Genomic DNA, 17,793 nt, shown 5'->3' with positions numbered 1-17,793 from the left:
TATTTAGGGGTTAATACATACCTATTTACATCTAATGCATAGGTTATAATGCCTGAGAGAAGAGCAAGCATTCTCTCGATAGAAGTATGTAACAAAAAAGATGAAGAAGGGAATTGGATCACTGATACGTATCATTGCTTGTCTTGGGTGCATATGCACCCAAGTACAAAGGGAGCTTTCAGGGTGAAAGCATCTGCAATTGCAGATGTATCAAAGCACTGGAAGGGTAAAATTTTAGCTCTTAGACAAAGGAATGTTGATTCTCACCTTGTAACAGAGGTGTTTGTACAACATGTATTCATACAAAAACAAATACATATTGCCCCCATTGTGCCCTTTCAACGAAACATTGCAAACAGTAAGTATTTGCAACTCATTGAGAATGAGAAATTTCATGATACCTATGTAACTACTTGTCTCGTATTTACAAAAGTATACCCTTCGGATTGCTATGACTGGAAAAATGTTGAGAGTTTCATAGGTTCTTTTAAGTGTTACCACCTCGAAATCGGTAGATTGCTCTTTGAGGGGCATACAACTAAGCAGCTCGCAGAGGACCTTGTTTTTTTCTATGACTCCAAGTACATATTGCCCAAGGGAGGTCAAGAATATGGAACTCTTGAGTCTATGCACATATCGAATCTCAATAGCATAGAATGGCCATTTCATAGTAGCGACATTTTGTACATGTGTAGCACAAAAATTTCAGCAGACATATTGAATTATATGAAGCCAAGCACCGGCTCAAAGAATGTACACTAAGCTAGTTTATAGCAATTGCAATTTTTGCACACATGTTCAAGGAATGAAGGATTTAAGATGTACCAAAAGCACATATGTCATAAAAAGTGCATCAAAGGATTATGTAACAAGGATTCTAGGTAAAACTTGGACATCAAAAATGACTCACAATCCTAACATAGTGGAGTGTCAAGTCACAACAAGGGACATGGCTTTCAGGTAAAATTTTCCTCTCTTAGTTGACTATTATCTTACTTTGGGATGAATCGGCTAACTTTCCTTTCCAATTACAGGTACTTTGTCACACGATAGACTTTATGCCTAGTATTCAAGTATTGTAGATGGAAGATGCTCAAGGGTAAATGGTTGCACCTTGATCAAGACATGTATGAAAGTGTAATTGTGGATGTTAATGTCATTTGTGAGGGGCGCAAGCCCCAAGTGTTGCAAATGGAGAATGATTAGCCCTTGAGTATAATGCGCCAGGAGATTACAATGTTAATGCAGAATCGACTTGTTAGCTTCTATTTTAAACTAGATGGTAGAAAAATTCAAAGCCAAGGTGAGGATACTATTACCAGTGGAAAATGTATGGCTCTATATATTTTAGAAATCGTAGTCTCCCTAAAAATCCCAACACCACAAGTTGTAATATCCAACACCTATAAATTTTTGGATTTTTTTTGCCGATAGAATAATGTCGCTTGCAAACTTGCAATATTTAAAAATTATGGTATTTATGCAAAATCATACACTTGTTATACACTTTCCACATCAACACATTTGCATATGCATGTAAACTTTACAAAGACATAAGTAAAGCCATAACTAAATATCATATGCGAACAGTCCTTAATGGTTTAAAAATTAAGATTTTTAAGGTAGAACTAGTTTAGTTCTTGTTTCATTGTTTCATTTCACACTTTCTCTCTTCATCTCTTTATATCCACCACATCTCTCCTACCTACTACTATGGATGCTCGCGTACATTTGATGAGTGGATCCATAAGACTATCTTTGCCAGCCAAGGTGACGAGATATTTCAGGTTTTCTCTAAGAACTTCAACCTTAAAAGTGTGCTCTCATCGCTGGATCCCCCCCCTCCCCTTTCAGGTTTTGGAAAACTTTGTGAGCACCATTGCTACCAGCACATACTCCATCGAGGGATCCGAAATGACTTGGGTGCCTATGGAACAGCTTGTGGTATTTCAAGTAGAGAAGAATCACCAAAAAGTGGTGAATATGTGTCTAGCCCATGTGGATCATTCTCACAGAGTATGCATTATTCCCATAGGCAGTGCACCAGGTACAGCACATTTGGATCTTGTGGAGTGTGATTGCACATTAACAATTTACCTCCTTGCATTGGATATACCCCTAGAGGAGGAGAGCAATGAAGATACAACTCCACAAGTTATTGCTATCACATACACGAGAGAAGAACCAATTGAAGAGCTTATAAATGTTGAAGAGGCACATCGAGTGGTGGCAGAGCAAGGTTTGGCTCTCATGGTGCCATCTTCTTTAGAATAGCCACAAGTTGACAAACCCAACCTTGCCTCCTTAACGCCCATTGAAGTTGATGGTGTACAATACTTGCTTCTATCATATGTACTGCAATACTTGGAAATGAAGGAAGAAGAGTTGTTTTCCATTCTAGTCAGGGATTTGATGGAAGACCTAATCGATTATGATTACATGGATGTGCATCTAACAATGGCAGAGATTGGAAGATATGATGGCACAAGCTTAGATACATTGAGTGCCATCATAGCAGCACAGGAGCATATTACCTCGGTTGAAGAAGATTACCTTGTGCGTCGGATGCTGAATTTAAAGCACTACAGCATGAACTGTTCGGACAAGGCCCCAACTTCCTACCAAGGAGTTTGTAGATCCCTCTGCCCAAAGAGATGCCTCGCTGACACACAAGGAAATGAAGATACAAGATGATCTGGAGAAGATGAGTTTTTTAACTACCATATATCTTTATGCGATGAAACTTGACAGTAGGGTGTGTCGGGTCCCCCGAAGCCCACCAGTGAAATCTTGGCCAAACTCTAGGTTAGTTGCTAAATATATTGTTTAATTTGACTTTTTCATTTAATACATAATGTATATAGATGAGTTTACATCAAGGCAAGGAGAAGCTCGGCATGCGGATTGACGGAAGGATTCAGCTCTGAAGGAGTACATTAGCAACCTTGTTGTTTGTAGACTTGGTGGTCTTTTATAAGAAGTGCTCACCATGAAGCCAAGAAATAATCATGAAAATTCGAGCTTTGACCAAGTTTGGACCTTTTCAAGCAATACCTATGACATAGCTTGGAAAAGGTGGTGCTAATCAAGTGGTCAAAGCTTCTTTACTTGTTTGACCAAACGGAGCAATGTGTGTGCTTGCTACATTAGGTGACCTTGCTAAAGTGTTAGATCCGCTTCTGCTAGAGAATGAGTTGAAGGGGAAGCGCATCATTTTCGAAGCAAATAAGGAACTTATATTTTCATCGAAAGCTAGCCCCTCCTCTCCACCTATGAAAAAGCCAAGGAACAATTGAGAGTTTTTGTTGGATATCGGCTTTTTATATCTGCCATCACTATCAATCATCGCATGTATTTTTCTTGATAAATATAATATATTTTACTTTGTCCATATAAATAAATATTTATTGAATAAATATGTGGTTCGTGTAAGTGTGACGATAATGTGTGGTACGTGAATGAGGCATTCACATACATTAATATAATTCAGCACGTAGTACTGCACTTGCGATTGTGCATAAGTAATAACGTAACTCGTATCCGTACGTATTACTACTTTTGATGTGTTGGTACATTAAACAAAAATTAAGAGTCATGCATTTCAAGAAACAAAACAAAATAACTTTACTCAATTATTTGAATTTAGTACACGTCGCATGAGATATTATGTATGTATAAATAAATATTCCAATGTGACTGAGTATACAAATTTTTTTGGCCTTCCAAGATGCTATGGTGCTATAACACTCATTGCAAAACCTTGCATCATTAATCTCATAACCTATGGAGGAGTCCCCTTGCCGTGTTAAAGCCAAATGATAAAGTTCATGTCTTTATCTATGATTGTGACTACACATTTTGCATGAATGGCCGCTAGATGTGTATCATCAAACAAGTCGATGAGAAACCCCTCTGCAGCTATTTGTAGGGCCTCCATAGCTACAGTAGTCCACCTTCCTACTAGTGGGCCATCCCGCACTCGCATCCAAAATCTTCCCATCCCTTTCAGCTCCAAGTCTTGCATGACTTCCCAAACAACCTTATGAAAAGAACTTTTTAGGATGAGAAGCTCGTATCCACATTGGATTCTCCTCATCTCCCAAAGAGTGACAGTGCTCAGTTTCCATCTCCTCTTTTTCTGTGGTGGTTGTTGTGCTCTATGGGGAGCACCTGAACTGCTGCTACACTAGAGGAGGCTCCACCTTGTGCTCTAGGTGGTGGGCCTTAGCGTGAGGTCTTCCTGGGGCCGAAATGGCAACATGCTTGCTTGGTGCATGTCATGTAAGCTCGAGGAGGGTAAGATGGAGAAGAGACAGAGGTTGGGGGTGTGAGAATGGAGGAAGCAAAGAAAGCAAGATGTGAAAATGAGAAGAAGAATGATTAATTTTTAACCCATGTAAACCCCAAAACCGGGTTAATGCAGCTTCATATGCACTGTACATCGTCTGATTGTAAATCCATAACCTTTTATCGGAATGCGACGAGGTATTTTTCTTTCAAAAAATAATAATTTGGCTCTTAGCCACCTAACAAGTGTGCATGTGAAGTTTTCATTGCATTTCGATATAGTTTAGTATTTTAAAAATTATCCCACATCAAAATTATGGATGGATTGTTAATTAAGAAATGAACATTACTACTATTAGCCCTTAGAAACTTCGCACTACATAGACTATACAGAGGCATCAGGAGTAAAGTCTACAACAAGAAATGGAAAATTTTTACATATTTTTCCTATTGAATTTGACAGTGCTAGCAAAAACTATAAGTAAGAATTAAAAATACAACGAAGATGCACAGTCAAAGTTGAGAGCAAAGGACAAGAGTAAAAATTTAATTTATATTTTAAGGACACGTACAATAGTTTTGCACTAGGACATAGTCATATGTCCAATACACAAAGATAACACTATACCAAATAAAATAACATTACAAACCATGTTCATTCCATTCGAACGAATGTATTCTTCACTGCTTGAAGATTTCTTACAAGTGGGAAGTTCTTGGGAGTTACAATGATGCACTTCTGATTTATTGCACACCAATGAGCATCAGTCATCAAGTCAACTAAAAAGGCCTCTGCAGCACACTGTAGAGCATGAAGACATTCTTTTGTAAAGCGATCATGTCTATCTCACAGTGCCAAAAACCACCTCCTACTTTCTGTGCGGTAGAGGTCTTGCACAATCTCGCGAACAAGTCTCAAGAAGCTCGCCTTCAGAATGATGAGATTAAAATAGCATTGATACGTCCTAATTTCTCTCAGGCCCACTGTACTTGGCTTCCACTTGCATTTCTTGTGGAGATGCTGAGGAGGACCCTTGTGAGGGCGGCTTGAGAAAGCTGGGTTAGGTTGAGAAGGGGGTGCATCTGAGCTAGTAGATGCTCCAAGGGGATGAACACAATATGGGGCTCTGAGCAGAAGCTTATTTCCAACTACCTTAGACCTAGCCACCTTTTCTGCACAAGAGATGTGAGAACTCAATGAATAAGATGGAAAGTGAAACCCTCTTTTATATAACCCTGAACTATAAGGCTCATTCACATAGATGCACACTCTCTCTTTCTCTCTTAAACTATAAATTGCATTCACACTGAACACATTGTTCATCTTACTATCTTAGCTCTCTTTAAACCCATTTGATGCCTTGTCGAAGCCTTGTTTCTAGCCACTTGGCATGGTTTTCTTTGGCAATTGAGGCTTCATAATGCACTCTTTTAGTGACATGATATGATTCCATCATATCTGCAGCCGATTCATCAACACTTTCATTTGCTCTCTTTTGCAAGAGTCTAGCTTCATCCGCTACTATAATCCTATACCACCAAGATAACAATGGAATTATTGGATTGCTACCATTTAACCCTTCACCATGACACCATGATAGGTTTTTCTTTGGTATGCACCACACGCTATCCAATGTGAATTTTCCATCCCTTGTGCGGACCAAATTTTGATGCTTTCCTTTTCTACAAAGTGTGGCCCATGTGCCTCAAGGATATGCTACAAAGACACATATCATACATGAGTAAAACTATGCTCAATACTTTATACAATTCATACAATTTTAAAATATTAACTTAGTACGCACCATGTAATGTGTGATAGAGCTTTTGCCCCACTCTTCCACCATGTTTTCGTAGAAGCTACGCACAGCATCGATAAATTCTTGCATATCTTCATTGTTAAATACCATCTTGCAAAGTAAGGGAGTCAATTTGTTAAGACTTATCCAAACCTTGGCTTTGGCCAACCTTGTTTTTCCTCCATTACTTCGATCAAGAACTGCATAATGTAACTTTTTCCACCCATCGTAGTCCTACGGCCTACAAACCATGACATTCCCTTCCTCATTGATGGGTGGTTAGAGAAACTTCCTAGCCTTTGCTTCTCCAAAGCAAGGCTTTTTTGGAAAGTTACCAAATTTTCTTGATCTCTTCTCATCTTTTTCAATCATCACTTGATGCTTGTGTAGCCCAATTTTTTATAGCACTCGCTCCACATTCCTACACGTTGCAATGGCTTCTTTTTCTGGTTGCATCCTATAAGCAAAGCAAATGTATTAATATACAAGTTTCTCCATGATTCTGACAAAAGCATGCAATGAACAAATGTGAATACAATCCAATGGAATGTTGAAGATGAGCTTCCGAGTGGGATCTTCTCTATTGCGCGTCGGTGCAGCAATTGTCACCCTTTGCCATTTCTTCTTTCTCTCCTTTCCTTCCACCCTCTCTGTCAAGAAATATAGGCATGGATTCTTTGTATTTGCACCATTGGAGATTTCACACATGCATTTTAAAGTTTTCAAGTCTCCTGCAAGATGCCATTCAACCAAGTATTGACCATACCCTTCAAGCGAGAGCATCTCACCATGTTCCTGACAATTGATTATGCTTGGAATGCTTGTGTGCATAAAGAATAGCTGTAGCACCTCAAATGTTTCTTTAGGAACTTCAAACGCAGCAAGCCGCCACACATGGCGCTCGAATTGAACACTAAAGTTCCCTGGGTTGTTCATGTCGAATTGTAAAGCTCTATTCAACAGAGTTACACTAACTCTTTCAAGCTTTACTCCTTTGATGACCTCACTTTCATCTAATTTTATAACAAACTGCAATTTACCATTACATTCCCCAATAGAAATATTGTAGTACAGTACCATTGCTAACTACACCTTGTACAAATCTAAATAGTAATTGTTGAGTTCGGTCAACTTCACCTCATATGCATTTTTTGTCCCAACCTTTAGTGTTTCCATGCATTGAACATGCATGGGATGTCCTATCAGCTCCAAAACCTTTGTATTAAGTTGTCATCAGGCCTCTATTAACTTTGAAGGTTGAGGAAGAGGCATGATTCTATTTCTCTTTAGCACACACCAAACCTAGCCTTCACACCTTCGAATATCTTTGAGTAAGTCATTGTGCTAATACCGGCCCTGTCACAAATTGATTGTGCATCCATAACTGAGAACTCATTTGACACATCTTTTTATGTGCACTCAACCACCTTTTCCTTCACAGCCTTAAACTTAAGATTTCTCAAAGCATTCCCCAATGTACTTACCTTCAGCAATCTACTAATACACGATCCAACCTCACCCTCATTTAGGTTCTCTTTCTGAGCTACCTTACATGCTTTGATATGTCACTTCCACTGGCCACTATTCACAATTAACACATTGATTGGCTTCTTCTTTCGTTTCCGCTCCTGTGTTAGCTTGTTGTTGATCTTTCTCAAGTCGTCCAATTGTGCCTTTGCCTCCTCATATGAGATACCAATGTCATGGATAGTGTCCTTTATTGAAATAATTTGATTGTTTTGTTGAATTATAGTGTCATTCAGCTATACCACATGTCCTATGAGATCTTGTATATGAAGTTGATGTGCAACGATCGCACCATGATAATTTTTTACGGTTGCTTGGCAAGTTGTAAATACTTTGAACGCATGATCATTAAACTACCTAGTGTAACCGAGCAATCCATTTTCACCCTCGTACACATACTTCATCAAATTTTTTATTCCTAAGAAAGTTGGAGGTCTATTGTTTAAGAGGTCAATTGGGTAGATTCCCCCATCAACCCACAAGTCCACATATTTCAATCCCATTTGCCTGTAACTCTGCAAAACCTAAGGGTTTTGACACTGGTACAATAGGTTCTTTTGAATAATGGGGCATATTCAATCTCTACCTCAATATGCAGCTCTTTCTTTCCTATATTCATTTTACTATTAATAGAAACGAGGAGCCTACTTGGTTGTCACAGGAGGTAGAGTGGATATGCACAGAAAGGCACACAAAGATGCCAAGGGAAAGGATGGTGTAAGTAATTCACTTTGTTAATGAAGGTTGCATAAACACAGAGAAGAGGTCACAATAGAGCCATGAGAGAGTATAGATATAGGGGAAAATAGCTCAAAGGGTAGGAATGTCCAAGACTTTTCGTATTTTAGATATTTCTATTTTACCTCCAAAAACATTTCCAAAAAACATGAAATTTGGCCAGTTGGTTTGCTTTTTGACCAAAAGCTAGAGTATAAAGAATCCACAAAATATCTTAAAAGAAACTTTTGAAATTTCATTTTCCTTGTTCTTGATTTGAAATTAAATTACCTCGTATTTACTAATAATTTTGCATTGAAAACAAAGCACCACACTCCCGTAACTAACTCCTTTTTTAATATAAAATTTGGTTGAAAAAGACTTCTTGAATGAGGAGAGAGAAGGAATCTAAGTATCTTTGTAGATAATATAAAAAAGGCAAAACGATATTGCAAAAATGGAGAGAGAAGAGGATTATTTTACTATTCTTCTCTCCTATTTTCCTTGTCTTAAGGAGGAAAGAGGGGGGGCTAAAAGGCCCATTTGTGAGTTTATTTTTTTCCTAATGGAATATCTCTCTCTCTCTCTCTCTCTCTCTCTCTCTCTCTCTCTCTCTCTCTCTCTCTCTCAATAGTACATTATATCCTCACTACTATAATCATTAATCACTCACAATAATTCTTCTTTGGTCATGAATACCCCTCCCAAGAGGTATGTCTAATATGAAAGGTCACCAGAGCCACTACAGTGACTCTTTATAGCTCATCATTGTCACTTCACTCCAATTTTCTCTTAAGTCTTCAGTAGAAGCTACTTCTTCCACTTCTTTGAGCTCTTTTGAACTTGCATTTATCTCTTTCCAAGGCTAGAAAACTTTCACATACTACACCCTCATCCAACAGAACACATACAAAGGCATACATAACAGAACAGAACAGGAATAAAGGCTCTAAAGAAGCTCCATAGAGGGTTACGAAAGGTCAACAAAAAGCATCCAACTCAACTAAAAGCAATCAAAACCATTCAATGAGCTTTCAAAAAACCTCAAACTTCATCAATCATTACTTCATCCTTCCATGCAGAAGAAAATTAGAACAAAATAGAGGCAAAACAGAAGCTATCAGACTCAATCAAATACTATCAAGGCATCAACAGAACATAACAAAACATCACAGAACCTCATATCTCTACTAAAAAACATCATGAGCTTATCAAAACCATTCCATTCTATCCAAAATACTCTCAAACCACTTCCAAACCAATCAATCATCATATAAAAGTAACCATTTAGTCCACAAAAATAATCAAAATCAACCAAAAAACAAGTCATTTCAACATTCAACACAACCTATCTATTATGCAAGTCAAAAAGTAACTAATAGAGAAAGGAACTATACCGTAATGGAGCTTGAGTGCTTGGCAATGGTATTCACCCCGAATAAGTTTTGACACTACCTACTGTCGACACATTTCAAATTTTGTGTGGACCATGAGGCCCTATCCTTCTTGATGAACAAAGAAGATGTGAAGGGAAGAATGATGAGATGGCTCCTTCTGTTTCAACAGTTCAACTTTGAAGTGCTCACCAAACTGGTCGCTCCCATGTCTTGGCTGAGATTATCTGTCATCACAGATCCCTCAGAGCGACGAAGAGGATTAGGATGATCCAGACCTCCCTGATGCTTCCCTCTTTCAGGTCAAAACTGTTACTCCATGGTATGTAAACATAGCCAACCTCTTGGCAACACAACAGTATCCCCTTTCTGGTATCTCCTACCGTGAGAAAAAAAAGATTATGTTGAAATCAATCCCATATATTGTGTTAGGTGGAGCTCTATACATGAAAAGCAAATATGAAATACTGCATATAACAACTAGAAAGGCCCTGCTCATAATATATTGGTGATTGACCCTCCACAAGGATGCATATGACTACTATAAACATTGTGATGTTTATCAATGAATGGGAAAGCCTACCAAATCTAGTGCCATGCCACTATAGCCCATCCTTCCCCTAAAGCCATTCCAGAAGTGGAGAATTAACTTTATTGGCTCCATTGATCGGCCAACTAGAAGGAAGTAAAACATATACATTTTGGTCTGTATAGGCTAAATGACAAAGTGATGTGAAGCCAAAGCCCTAAAGCGAGATGATGGTAACAACGTGGCTCTGTTCCTATATGAGAATATCATCACCCATTTTGGCATTCCCTTAGACCTCATCAATGATAGAGGTACTCACTTCTTTAACAAGATTATGGAAGAACTGACAGAGCTGTACAATATTTGCCATTGCAAGACCACACCCTACTATCCCAAAGCCAATAGCCAAGTTAAAGTTACTAATCATATCCTCTAGTCAATCTTGACAAGTTTCACATCATCGTGATTGGGATGATCGAGTTACAGAGGCCTTGTGTGTATACAGAACCTCTCATAAGGTTGCTACAAGACAGACCCCTTTTCAATTGGTGTATGGTATCGAAGCTGTGTTCCCTTTTGAGTTAAAGTTTCTCTCTTTGCACATAGTTATCAAAGAGCACCTAGGAGATAACGAGTCCTTGCAACACCATCTCTTGCACTTGGAATGTCTAGATGAGACTCGCAAGATGACCCTACAATGCATGGAAGCCACGCAAGCTCGAAGAAAGGCCTATCATGACCATTTCATCAAGCACGAGTTTAAGGAGGGTAACTTAGGCCTTGCTTATGATTCGAGATTTGGCAAGTTTCCAAGCAAGCTTTAACAATGATGGATCGGCCCCTATAAGGTACTTGTCGTCAACCCTAATGGCTTTGTCGAAGTGCAGATAGTCAATGCTTCTAATGATCCCTTCTTGATTAATGGCTACAAAGAAAAATATATATATTGGTCATGGGAGACAAGGACTTTGGTCCCTATCATGCCGACTTATTCTTCAAGGTGGTAACACCCTTATGAATAGAAAAAAGAAAGAAAAAGAGGAAAAAAAGGTTTTAAAAATCAATATTGTTATGGGAGAAAAGGAAGAAATTCCCTATCATAACAGGCCTCATTCCAAGAAAAGGTCGCACACACCCTTGGACAGGGGAAATTGGTTTTGGAAAAGGTTGTAACACCCTACAATCTAGGATAATTTACTCACTAGTAGAACTCTTTCAGAAGAAATTCCAATGCCACCTCCGGCACACAGACTCCTGTAACCATCAGTGCTTCTGATTCCTACAACAAACGACATTTCTAACATGAAATCTCAGGTACCAAACGTGTTGCCTACCTCCCTAGGTATGCCTCTTCATCAACCAATCCAAGTTGTCATCATCCATTAGACAAAGCCAATCCTCATCGACAAACCTTGAGCAACGTGAGCTTTCATCCTAACCAAATGGGGTTGTGAGTATAGATTGCCCTCTATAATTATCAACAGAGGGTGGGGTGAATAACTAGTTTTTGCCCTTTATATCCAACAAAGAGGTGTGATGTGTGAATGGAGTATTGCACACATAGGATGGGCCTCTCACTACAGAAAGTAAAAATTATTCATGTGCGGCTCCTTGGCCTTCCTTCTCACACCATATGCACTAGCATAGGGGCGAGATGCACTATTGCACCCTTAATTGTACACAAGGCATACAACCTTCGCACAAGTGGTAGGGAGGATTCAATCAAAGGGGTTTGTGAAACTCCATTGCCCTCCTATATTCATCAACAAAGCATGAGACAAAGGGGGAACTAGCATGATTGATTTTCCTTTCATCAACTGAGAGAAAACCATTGGAATCAGGTATGTTCTCCTTTCCCTATGCACACATAGGATGGGCCTTCTCCATTACCACTACACATATCATTCTGTTTGTCGCACTGCACCATAAGGCTCCCTAGCCTTTCTCCTTGCATCTATGCCAAATGGGTTGGGCCACACCGATGCACCATCAACTGTGCACACTGGCATAGTCCCTCTGAACCATCCCTTTTGTCGATTTCTAAACCGGATGTGAGATATGGGTTTCCATCACTATCCATCGAGTGATGTGAGTCTTGGGGTGAGCGATTGATCTATCATTCCAGCATGAGTGACTATCGAGATTGATTACTATATATCTCACCACTGAAAACCTAAACAATGCTTCATCAACAATGCTACCTCCCTAGGTGTTGTTGCATGGTCCTTGCCATGCTAGACAAATGTGATGTGGCGAGCCCGTGGTATGTCCTTTCGATGAGACTATGATCATTTACGTGTGAGCGACGGTTCCCCTAGACCACCTACAATTCTCGGGCCAGATTTTTCTAACCCTACCCCTTTTGTTTACAAGGGTCAGTTATGTTTAAAGTGTAGGGATGTATCCATGCGTGTCTGTTCTGCATATCCTGATGATAACATCCCTATTAGATCATTCAAGTCTACCATGTCTTGATTTTGGCATGATGGGGTCCCTTTCCCATCCACCCGTCTTATTTTCACCCCGCCCTAGGTCCATTCCTTGTCTATTTAGCTTTATCCTTTGTTTTGCCTCTTTTCCATGTGAATGTATCCTACATTTACTACAATTAAACTATAACCTTATATCCCTATGTGTCCCTTTGATCCGGCTACTGTTCCTTTTTACAGTCCTCAGTTTCGAGCAACGGATCATGAGTTATTAATTTTTTAAGAAATTTCTACCAATTTAATGTGTTTTTATGCAAATAAAAAAATTTCACTTCGAAACAATGATCTATCATGGCAGCCTTGATCTACACCTTCCCTTGACATTTTTTCTTTCTACTGCTTGTCATTCTGATGCATGGTTTGTCCGTTATTAAAAATTTTTGTGTTTTCGAGTATTCTCGCATGTATTTTTGGCTCTTTTTTCATGTGAACCTGTCCTAATCACCTTCAAATTCCATTTTGATTAGATAGTCCTATCTGACTTCATCCCTTGCATAATTTTTCTTATTTTTCCATCCTCTTTTGGCCCATTGATTTTATGTTATTAATTTTTCTGTGTGTTTTCCTACCCGTTTTTCCTATTTTTTCCATGTGAATCCTCCTTAACACAACTAAAAATGTGTTCTAACCTAAGAACCTTGTCATATGGGTTTCCCCTGACACTTTTTCTTTTCATTGCACTCCATTTTGATGCATAAATTTTCTTGTATTAATTTTTACCTCCATTTTTGTATGTATTTTTGCCATTTTTTCCAGCAAACGTGACTTATCGCCCCCACAACCCCATTCTATCTTACCCATCATGCTTGTCACTTGCGTGCAGACATCTTTGTTTTCATTCTTCCTTGTTTTGATAGCTGGATTTTTTATTTCCCATTTTTCGGTACTTTTTTTCCTTTTTTTCATACAAACGAGTCTTATCCTTGTTAGAACTATGTTCTGATGTGCCAACCCAATCTGTCACATCATTTCGGATATTTTTCCTTGTCTACCCTTCATTTTGGTCAAAGATATTTCGGGTATTTATTTTCATGTGCATTTGCAAACCTGATCTTCTACTTTCTCCCATGTGAACGTCCTTACTTGTCCCCGGCATCCCGTTTCACTTTTTTGCCCTCTTTCTCTCATCTTTTGGCTTCTTTTTTGTTTTTACTATTCGTTCATCCAATTTGTTCTTAATTTTTGTGTTACTTTGTGTTTTAACGTTTCGCATGCTTTCGCATGTACACCTATATTTTTGTGATTTTTCACGCGTTGACATGTCTGTGCCAACATTCTTCCCCCGTGTGTATGCCCCATCTGTCGTGTCGATCCCACCATCGCAAAATTTTTTACCCCCCCTCCCCGCCTGCATCAATGTGCACGATTAGGGGGAGCAACCTCTTTTTTTACTCAAGGAAATAATCTACTAAACACAAAATCTTTTTTTTTTAAAGCAAAAATACCACATTCTCCCCCCCCCCCCCCCCCCCCCCCGCGCCCCCCCAACTGTTCTCCCCCCGAACACCCCCTCTCCCTTTCCCTCCCCCTACATTCCCCTCTCTCCTCCATCTTCTCCTCCCTCCTCCTCTTTCCCCTTCCCTCCTCCATCACCTTCCCCTTCCTCCCCCTCTTTTTCTTGTCCTTCCTCTTCCCTCCTCCATCTCCTCTTCACCTCTCATCTCCTCCTCCTCCTCCTCCTCCTCCTCCTTCCTCTCATCTTCTCTCCATGCCTCGCTGCCAACCCTCCAAGCCTCACTATCGGCCGCCCCACAGCTTCGCCACCACGCGCCGATGCCCACCCACTCAAAGCCTGCCCACCCGCCCAATAGGCGTCTACCCGTCTGAAGACCGCTGACCACCCGAGGAGCTGTCCATCGAGTTTCCATCACCGTCGTGGATCGGGTTGCGCACAATTGTAGACTATAAGTGGCTATGTCTAGCCACCCACATTTACTCATTGTACGTTGTACCCACACAATTCTAGACTACAAGTGGCAAGTGCCCATTACTGTCACTTCATTCTTTATTCTTTCAGTGCTATTGAATATAGGAAGGCCATTCACACATTGTGACTATTGGAGTTCCTGCATATAGTGTCTCTCTCTCTTGGTCTCTTACTCCATCAGCTATAGCTCTTGCTTTGCTCTTGTTTTTGCTTGTGTGCTTTCACTTGAGCTCTACCTTTCATGTGGAAATAGCTAGGATAAGTTTTTATATGTGTGTGTCTACATGCGTGCCTTATAAAGTAAAGTGATAAAATCCATATGTGTGAGACCATGCTTGTGTGATTATTTACTTCATAATATCAACTAGTAAAAGATATATGTATGTGTGTTTAAGAAAAAGAGCCCATGAAGTGTATATATATGTATTTGTGTTATAATAAAAGACTAATATAGTAAATAAGCAAAGCAAAGATAAGAAATACATGGGTGTGTGTAAGTGTTATAATGTAAATACAAGCATAGTGAATAAGCAAAGCAAGGACAAGTAGTAAGCATGCATGTGTGTGCACATGCATGCATGAGCACATGCACATGCATGCAAGCATCCCCTCATTTGGTGACATTAATAATGCTTTTATGAGCTTTCTAGATTTAGTTACTCAAATGGTTAACATAAGCTGGACTTAAAGGGTGCTTCTATTACCTTAGGTCTAAGGAAATGTCTAGGTGGGATGGCTCTAACTATAGGATTGTAACTTGCATTTTGGGATGTCTCATTAATGATGACTCAAGATGCTTAACAATAGAGACAACTACTTCAAGACCACAAGGTAGTAACTCCTTAAAAAATACCTATGTCACATGTGTTCAAGCCCTTATAAAAAAATGACTTATGTTTATCTTTGAGATGATTTATAGATTATGATTAATAAAAATAGGTTGTTGGCTCACTTATGTGATTGGATACATTTAGAAAAAGTGAAAACCCCATGCCCAGTGTGTGTAATCAATATAACATCCAAATCCTCATAGAACTAGCTTTGGTTTTGTATGGTTGCACATGACTAGGAGAAGTTCATTCAAGCATATGGATGCTATGACTACTATGAATAACTCATCAAGGTAAAGTTGATGACCTATCATAGCAGTGCTTTTGTATGGCTACACATGGCTATGATCACTTCGTATAAGCATGTGAATGCTACAACAATGAATATCACATATGGTTGTTAATAATGACCTATTGTAGTTTTATGAGGTTTCCATTTTCTCAATTCCTTCTCTTGTTGTATATTGCATTCTCAAATAGCAAACACATATTGCAATACCTCATATACATTGCCTTCTCAAATTGGGGGGATATTCCCCTTCCAAATAGTTGATAAAATTGCATCACTTTTCATTAGGGTTATTATGGGACTCAAACTTTAGTCCTCTAAGAAATTCCACGTCATATTTTATTCTTAAAATATGGGACCATGATTGTTCAAAAATACAAAACACTGTTGTTTTACTTTAGATATTTCTAATCTACTTCTCAAGAATTTTCATTGATCTGTAAGTTGAGAGCTATGAGGAGTAAAAGATGTAGAAAAAGTGACTTCACAAGTGCCATAATGAGTGTTTAAGGTAAGATCAAGATACCAAACAATACGTTTGTGAAAATTGTAATTACATGTGTATCTTCCTTATTGTTACACGTGTCTCTAAGCTATGTGTTTTAGCCTTGTTTGTGTGGTCAAAAGGGATGTGCTTATCTTGTCTAATTTGTATGTGGCTACAACTCTTGTCTATGTTCTTGCATCTCTTCCATATGCTATAAGATTTTTTTACCATTTAGGGTAGCATTGTAGAATGTTCCTCATCATTCAAAGATTTCAAGAGTTATCTCACATATTATAGTTCCTAAAGGGTTAGCTCATATGTAAATAGGAGACATCCACAACTTAGACAATAGATGGACCTATTAGAACTCCATGAACGAAACTTTGAACCTCTTATTACTAATAAGCATATGAGCTCGTGCTTTTGCATGCCTATCATTACTTCAATTTTTTTGTCGATGATGGCTATCAGATTAGGCATCCTAATTTGATTCTACTCATTGAGCTTTGGAGCAATCAAGTTGTACCTCTTTTCATTCATCATATTAGGGAGCTTTAATCACAACTACAAAGATTTTGCTATCTTTTGGTAGGAAAGCCTCACAATAAGCATTGCATTGTATCATAATCAATTAAGATAAATGGGAAAACTAAAGCTATTCATTTACGTGTACTAATGGTTGCTTAGGGAAAATGAAAATATCAAAGTGCTTGAGTTTTTTAATGTGATCAATTCTAAGGTGCCAAGTCCCTCCATATAGGTGAGGCAAATCAAGACTAGTCCATCCTTGGGAATCGAACACATTTGAAGCACATCTATTCATGCAAGATATAGTGAATAATGTAAAGCTTTCTTCCAAGTGGAAATCCGTATAAGCTGCAAGTCCACACATACATGTTACTACCCATAGTTCATCTAGAAACATTTCATATACAAGGTTCATGCTTAGAAAGAAACAATCCAAACAACTCTAATGGGGAATCTCTTGCTATCTACAAATGCTATGCTTACATTCTTGTATTGCTTACATGTAATCCCATCTAACAATGGGTTCCTAAGTTAAAACATATAGTGCGATAGGGAATTTGAATTCTTCGTGCTTATGTAATTCTTGAACTCGTGCTAGTGAGATTTCCACTTCCTCTTTATATCATCCAGAGTAGTCTCCCCTACAATGTTATTGCCTCCATGGAGACTTCTTGAACTCAGTTCCTCTCATACTAGTGGGCATCCCATTAGCTCTTTATGTTATCATACACATGTCTCTCCTATGCTTTTCACTTCTGTAAATGTACCCATTCTAGATTCATATCCATTGCTAAAGAATTCTTTCGTACCAAAATCAAAGTAAAAAATCACTGCAACTCAAAACATGCATACAACTCTCTAGAACATCAAACAAGTCCTTCCTCACGACATGTGTACACACACACACACACTCTCTCTCTCTCTCTCTCTCTCTCTCTCTCTCTCTCTCTCTCTCTCTCTCTCTCTCTCTCTCTCTCTCTCTCTCTCTCT

This window comes from Lygodium microphyllum, chromosome 20 (genome assembly GCF_053477565.2).
Source record: "Lygodium microphyllum isolate KBCC chromosome 20, Lygodium_microphyllum_v1.1.10, whole genome shotgun sequence".
Lineage (NCBI taxonomy): Eukaryota > Viridiplantae > Streptophyta > Polypodiopsida > Schizaeales > Lygodiaceae > Lygodium > Lygodium microphyllum.
The sequence above is the reverse complement of the archived record's forward strand: the minus strand, read 5'-3'. Positions refer to the sequence as shown.